The sequence below is a fragment of the Saccopteryx bilineata genome, chromosome 1, assembly GCF_036850765.1.
Source record: "Saccopteryx bilineata isolate mSacBil1 chromosome 1, mSacBil1_pri_phased_curated, whole genome shotgun sequence".
NCBI classification, from domain to species: Eukaryota; Metazoa; Chordata; class Mammalia; order Chiroptera; family Emballonuridae; genus Saccopteryx; species Saccopteryx bilineata.
The window spans coordinates 401,605,610-401,613,295 of NC_089490.1; the positions used below are offsets into that span (position 1 = coordinate 401,605,610).

General features: G+C 51.4%; 1 non-coding gene across 1 annotated transcript; it reads right to left on the reverse strand.

Annotated features, from left to right (window-relative positions):
• Window positions 1-6,523: 6,523 nt before the first annotated feature.
• TRNAV-AAC (transfer RNA valine (anticodon AAC)) lies at window positions 6,524-6,599 on the reverse strand. Its single transcript has one exon. It is a non-coding gene; the product is annotated as a tRNA-Val (tRNA).
• Between the last annotated feature and the right edge of the window lie 1,087 nt (window positions 6,600-7,686).

A 7,686-nucleotide genomic window follows, 5' to 3' on the forward strand; every position in this document is an offset into this window, starting at 1 on the left:
GGGGCGATGCTCTGCCCCTCCGGGGCATAGCTCTTTTGCGACCAGAGCCACTCTAGCACCTGGGGCAGAGGCCAAGGAGCCATCCCCAGCGCCTGGGCCATCCTTGCTCCAATGGAGCTTCAGCTGCAGAAGGGGAAGAGAGAGACAGAGAGGAAGGAGAGGGGGAGGGGTGGAGAAGCAGATGGGCGCTTCTCCTGTGCGCCTTGGCCATGAATTGAACCGGGACCTCTGCACGCCAGGCCGACGCTCTACCACTGAGCCAACCGGCCAGGGCCCGTGTTCTCAACTTTTAATGAATAGGGTTGAACTCTCAGACTTCAGAACTTTTGGTTACAATCAACAAAAATGGACCCAGCTAATCGAAGCAGAGGAATTTAATGGAAGCATGAGTGTATTCGTGCTTGTGTGTGTTTCATGGTGTATGTGTGCCTCTCAGAACTGACTGGGGGTTGGAGGACCAGGTTGGGATTGGTGGGAAGCCAGGTCGTTTAGTAGGAACAGACTGACTGCCAGGTAGGAATGATCTCCGTTTCCCCCTCTGTCCTAAAGTCACCTGCTCAGGAATTAACTTTCTGAAAGAGAGTCAGCCAGGTCAAATCTGAGTCACAAGCAGACGCTGACTACACCGGGGGCGCAGAGAAGGAACTTGCCCTTCCAGCTTTCGCAGAGGGAAGACTCCACTACTGTCCCTCAAGAGAGAGACCGGGGGACCTGTAGGAACAACCCCATTGAACGGTGTGTTGAATGAGGACTCCTGAGAAATGCAGTGTTCATCAGCCTGTCTTTCCCTTCGCTCCCACTCACAGAGCAGTCATTCCATGCCCTCTGCCAAATACCAGTCTTTCTGTGCTCCATTTCAGCGCTCGGTCACTGTTTCAGTCTAGTTTCCGACTATCAACCCTGCACGTGACCACCTCCTTCCCCAGGCATCAAGCCTCCAGCAACTGCCTGCCAGGTGCTCAGCCCAGTGCCAAAGCTGCGTTTCCTATCTCTTGCCCTGAGCATGATACGGCCCTTCCTAACGCTTCTGCAGCTGTCAGTGGCCAACCCATTCCCATCCTGGGCTAGCCTCGCCGTCAGCTCCTTCCTCCCAGGCCCTCTCTTCCGGCTGGCTCTTCCACAGCCATTGGGTGGACCTCCCTGGAAAAGTGACTCGATGTCCCCTTCCTCCCATCATTTCAGCCCATGTGAGTCTTTGCTCAGATGTGAATACTTTATATATTTTCCATGTCCTCTTGTAATACTTGCTTTACAAATTCTACCTCTTTCCTGGCAAGCCCTCTAGTCTATCCCTGTGCCATCAGTCATGACACAGTGGCTTACTCTTATGTTACCTCCATAAGCATTTGGTGAGTGAGGAAATGACTGTTTTCCTGGCCTGCTTCCAGACACAGTGGAGGAAACAAGTCCTCAGTCTTTGGGGGTTTCTTCCATGGTGGGGCGGGGGGTGGGGAGGAGGGTGTGGGGAGGAGAACAAGATGTAAAACGCAAGAGGCTGTGCAGGAAATGCCCACCTGGGTGGTGATTCACAGAGCTGTGGGAATTCACAGGAGCAACAACAGCCCTGGCAGTGTCCGGGTGGGGGGCAGAGGAGTCCCCGGGAGGAGGGGGCAGAGAAGGAGCCTGTGGGAGGGGAGGATCACGCAGGAGACTTGGCTCTTGTGGGAGAGTTCAGGGGAAAGTCCAACCGTGGAGATACTGGCCAGGTAAAGGTTTGGGAAGGTCAGGGCCAAGGCAGCGTGGGAGTCACCCCCACAGACACCAGGTTGGAATAAATGAGGACTTCAAGGGAGAAAAGGCTAAGGGTGAAAACCCAAGGGTAGCGGCGGGGGAGATAGGCAGAGGCCGGGCCTGAGGGAGGTAGAAACTACTGCTTATCCGCCAGCTGGAGCGCTTGCAACCGGCTGTGGATTCTAAGCGCTCCTTCCAGCCTTCCTGTCCGGCCCCCGCCCGGGTCCTCACCGGCCTCTGAAATGACTGGTGGTAACAGGAAGGGGGCCATGGCTTGCACCGCTTCACAAGTCCACCCGCTTCTCCCTACATGGAGGTTTAGAACGGTGAGAGGTTGAACTCAAAGCCTACTACAGTTACACTGCCCTCTGCATCCCCATGACTGTTGCAGGGGCGTTCAAGTGTAAACCCCCCCCCCCCCAATCTCCTGCCCCACCTCTACCCACGACCTCGCTCTAGGTTCAGAGGAAGCCGATGTCTTCTCGCAGCTGGAGCTAGTTTCGGGCCAGTCCACCTCCCTGGCTGTTCCACTCTGAGAACCCTCCACTCCACCTCCGATCCCTTATATCCAGGTTGCATTTTCAAACCCCCTTTCTCTACCAACATCTTCTTGCAGGACATGCAAGTTCATTTCTTTCCAATTACCACCCCCCTTCTGGTCTTTCCTTTGCTCTTCTCTTCACAGGGTGTCCTCACCATCTTTTCTCACTTGAAAGAAGGGTGTGCACCTGCCATCTTTGCTTACTTCTTATTCATTCTTGACTCACTGTGTTCCAATTCCCCCAGCCCTAACTAACTGCACGGACATTGTTGTCAAAGGTCGACAGTGATGACATGATGACTCCCCATGCAGGGCTGGGGGAATTGGAACAAGCCCTCCTGCTTGACACCCTCCATACTGGTTTCATTTTTTTATCTTAATTCTCTGCTCTTTTCTTCTCAGCTGTTTTCATGAGCTCCTCTTCCTCTGCTAAACACTTCTACATCCACCTTGGCCAGTTGGCTCAGTGGTAGAGCATTGGCCTGGCATGCAGGAGTCCCGGGTTCAATTCCCGGCCAGGGCACACAGGAGAAGTGCCCATCTACTTCTCCACCCCTCCCCCTCTCCTTCCTCTCTGTCTCTCTCTTTCCCTCCCGCAGCCAAGGCTCCATTGGAGCAAAGTTGGCCCGGGCACTGAGGATGGCTCTATGGCTTCTGCCTCAGGCGCTAGAATAGCTCTGGTTGCAGCAGAGCAACACCCCAGATGGGCAGAGCATTGCCCCCTGGTGGGCATGCCAGGTAGATCCCGGTCAGGTGCATGCGGGAGTCTGACTGCCTCCCAGTTTCCAACTTCAGAAAAATACAAAAAAACAAAACAAAAAACCCCCCCAAAACATGTCAACACTTCTACATCCACTCATTCTTTTTTTTTTTTTTTTTAAGTGAGAGGAGAGGAAATAGACAGACACTCACATGCGCTCCGACCAGGATCCACCAGCAACCCTGTCGAAGGTCACTGGTCACGTACCAGTACTGAACTATCTTCAGTGCCTGAGGTTGGTGCACTCGAACCAACCGAGCCATCCTTGACACCCAGGGCCAATACTCAAACCAATCGAGCCATTGGCTGTGGGAGGGGAAGAGGGAGAGAAGGGTACAGAGAGGGGGACAAAGCAGATGGTTTTTTCTCTTGTATGCCCTGACCAAGAATTGAACCCGGGACATTCATAAGTTGGGTGAACACTTTATCCACTGAACAAACCAGCCAAGGCCACATTCATTCTGCAAGCAGTAACTGAGCACCTACAATGAGCTGGGCAGATTCTGGCCTCCTTTCTATACTTTTCCAGGGGCATCTTGTTTCTCTCATTATCATAACCTGGTGTTGATTCTTTTTTTTTTTTTTTTTTTTTTTGTATTTTTCTGAAGCTGGAAACCAGGAGAGACAGTCAGACAGACTCCCGCATGTGCCCGACCGGGATCCACCCGGCACGCCCACCAGGGGCAAGGCTCTGCTCACCAGGGGGCGATGCTCTGCCCCTCCGGGGCGTCGCTCTGCCGCAACCAGAGCCACTCTAGTGCCTGGGGCAGAGGCCAAGGAGCCATACCCAGCGCCCAGGCCATCCTTGCTCCAATGGAGCCTTGGCTGTGGGGGGGGAAGAGAGAGACAGAGAGGAAGGAGGGGTGGGGGTGGAGAAGCAAATGGGCACTTCTCGTATGTGCCCTGGCCGGGAATCGAACCCGGGTCCCCCGCACGCCAGGCCGACGCTCTACTGCTGAGCCAACCGGCCAGGGCCTGGTGTTGATTCTTGAACCTCCAAATTGGGTGCTGACTGCTCTTCTCTTCATAGAGTTTTTCAGCCTCAATGAGTCCCAACATGCCCCCATCTTCCTGGGCCTACTCCTTGCTCTTCCTCACTTTCCCACTTTATTTATTTTTTATTTTATCATTATTATTATTTTTTTTTACAGAGACAGAGCGGGAGTCAGAGAGAGGGATAGATAGGGACAGACAGACAGGAATGGAGAGAGATGAGAAGCATCAATCATTAGTTTTTCATTGCGACACCTTAGTTGTTCATTGATTGCTTTCTCATATGTGCCTTGACCACGGGCCTTCAGCAGACCCAGTAACCCCTTGCTTGAGCCAGCGACCTTGGGTCCAAGCTGGTGAGCTTTGCTCAAACCAGATGAGACCGCACTCAAGCTGGTGACCTCGGGGTCTTGAACCTGGGTCCTCCGCATCCCAGTCCTATGCTCTATCCACTGCTCCACCACCTGGTCAGGCCCTCACTTCCCCACTTTAGAGGGTGGCACAGTGAATTAAGCCAAGATAGAAAAGCAGCAGCTATCCGTGACCCCTCCTGCTTCCTCACTTCCTGTATGTTTTTTTTGTTGTTGTTTTTAGAGAGAGGGACAAGAGAGGCATAGACAGGCAGGCAGGAAAGGAGAGAGATGAGAAGCATTAACTCGTAGTTGCGTCACTTCAGTCGTTCATTGATTGCTTCTCATATGTGCCTTGACTGGGGGGGGGCGGGCTGGGGGGTTCCAGCCAAGCCAGTGACCCCTTGCTCAAGTCAGTGACCTTGGGCTCAAGCCGGTGACCATGGGATCATGTTCAAGCCGGCAACCCCATGCTCAAGCTGGATGAGCCTATGCTCAAGCTGGAGATGTCGGGGTTTCGAACCTGGGTCTTCAGGATCCCAGGTCGATACTCTATTCACTGCGGCACCACCAGTTAGGCACTTCCCACACTTCTCATGTGCCACCAGACCCTGTGAAGTCGTCCTCTAATATCTTCTCTTCACACCCATATTACTGCCTGAGATCATGTCCTCTATTTCCCTCGTGGGGACCAACAGAACACCTTCATTTCCTCACCAGCATTCTGCTTTCATGTTTCCGTTCTGTTGCCGCAGCCACTGCGGGCATTTCCTCTCAGCTCCTAGTGAGCTCTGTGTGACCCAGCCTGGCCTCGCTGGGACTTCATCTCACACCACTCTCTCTACCTTGGTCACTCTGACCTGCAGCTTTCTGAGAACACAGGTGCCTTTCCCATTGAGAGCCTTTGGTCAAGCCGTTTCCTCTCCTTGGAATGTTCCTTTTTGTCACATAATCTCAAATATAATGTTATCGCCTCAGAAAAGCCTTTCTGTTTTCTTTATATAATTTATCTAACAAATAATTTGCTTATTGTTAGTTAGTTGCCCTAACTAACCATAAGTTCAGTTTTATTTCACGAATTTGTTGATAAGCACTTTCTATGTTCCTGTGGGTGTTCTAGACCCGTGAGTGCAAATTCACTTCTGGCCTATGACAGCGACCTACCAAGGAGGGACTCAGATCCCCATTTGACAAATGAGGAAACCGAAATCCTGAGGGCTACATGGCTTGAGCAAGGTGACATGTTCTTTGCATGGTGCAGCTGGGCTGGGAACACAGTGTATTTTCAGGGTCCGTGCTGGACCACTACACCACGTCTGAGCAGGGGTCTGCCTGTAGTGTCCACGGTATTCCCGGTGCCTACAGCAGTGCCAGCTACCTAGTACACAATACATGCTGCCTGGATGACCAAATACCATATTTACAAAGGATAAGGCCCTGTCCACGTGCTGAATAGGTTAGGAGCAGTCCTCTAGGATTCCTCCCTGCAGCCTCAGCTCTTCTTGGCTGTCCTGATGTGTCCAAAGTGTGCCCGGCATGGAAAATGCCCTTCTTCCAATGTCTGCTTGATGACTATCAAAACTCCAGTAACTTTCAAGCATTGCCTCCCCCACAGAGCCTTCCCAGACTGGACTACCCTCTCCCACAGCAAAATTGGCCTGTCCCGGCTTTGTGACCTCACAGTAACCATCCTGTACAGACCAGGTATGTATATCCTACACAGACCTGATGTCCATCATGGCACTTGTTCTGTCTTATAGCTGGTGTGCATATAGTTATTAGACTCTTTCACTGTTTCTTTTTTTCTTTTTTTTTTCTTTCTTTTTTTTTTTTTTCTTTTTCATTTTTATGAAGCTGGAAACAGGGAGAGACAGTCAGACAGACTCCCGCATGCGCCCGAACGGGATCCACCCGGCACGCCCACCAGGGGGCGACGCTCTGCCCACCAGGGGGCGATGCTCTGCCCATCCTGGGCGTCGCCATGTTGCAACCAGAGCCACTCTAGCGCCTGAGGCAGAGGCCACAGAGCCATCCCCAGCGCCCAGGCCATTTTTGCTCCAATGGAGCCTCGGCTGCGGGAGGGGAAGAGAGAGACAGAGAGGAAGGTGCGGCGGAGGGGTGGAGAAGCAAATGGGCGCTTCTCCTGTGTGCCCTGGCCAGGAATCGAACCCTGGTCCTCCGCACGTTAGGCCGACGCTCTACCGCTGAGCCAACCAGCCAGGGCCTCTTTCACTGTTTCAAAGGGCCTTAGTGTAGAGGCTAGTTTATATGGTCGCCTGACACACCTAAAATGTGGTCTGCTGCACACTCATGTTGCAGCCCCAGGGCCGAGCACAGTGCCCTGCACAGGCAGGGGCTCTTTCTGCGGAGTGGAACAAACAAACAAACATTAGATCTGATGGTTAAAAGTGCCATCAGTTTGAGAAGTAGCAGGAAAAGCAGCTATCTGAAGACATGGTATGGTTCCAATTTCGTTACTAAACTAGCTGCATGACATTGGCCAAACTGCTTGACGTCTTCGGGCCTCAGACTGCCAGTTTTTACAATGATCTGGTTGGATTCAATGACCTTCAAACTCCATGCCAGCTCTAAGATCCTGTGATTCAGCTCTAATATCCCCTTAATTGATGAGCACCTAACAGTCTCTATGGGGAAGAAATTAATGCAGCACCAAGTAAACACACCAGGACGTCTGGGAAGAGGGAGAGGTGTTGCTGCAGCTTCCGAAGCTCTGTGGAAATGGTCTTCATTCCCTCCCCCCTCCGATTCTGCCGTGCTATTCGGCGGTCTATGCAGGCTGGCATTTGTGAAGTTGTCTTTTTTTTTCTTTTTTCTTTTAAAACTGTAAGCCCCTTGAAGGCATGGTTTAACTCATGAGGACCCAGCAAATAGTTAGAAATTGGCAAGTATTTTGTGGTTGCTAAGGATAATGATCATATAGAGTGAATCAGATGTGAAACAGTAGAGGCAGTTTTAATCAGAAGTACATTAAAAAATTAAATTTGGGCCTGGCTGGTGGTGGCACAGTGGATAAAGCATTGACCTGGAATGCTGAGGGCACTAGTTTGAATCCCTGGGCTTGCAACTACTATGAATTCATGCTTCCCATTCTTCCCCCCTTCTCTCACTATCTCCCCTCTCTCTAAAATCAATGCATAAAATCTGCAAAAAAAAAATCAATAAATTAAATCTAAAAATATATATATTAAAAAAACATAGGTGAGTAGACCTTGGCTAGTTAACTCAGTTTGTTAGAATGTAACCCAAAACACCAAGGTTGTGGGTTCAATCCATGGTCAGGACACATATAG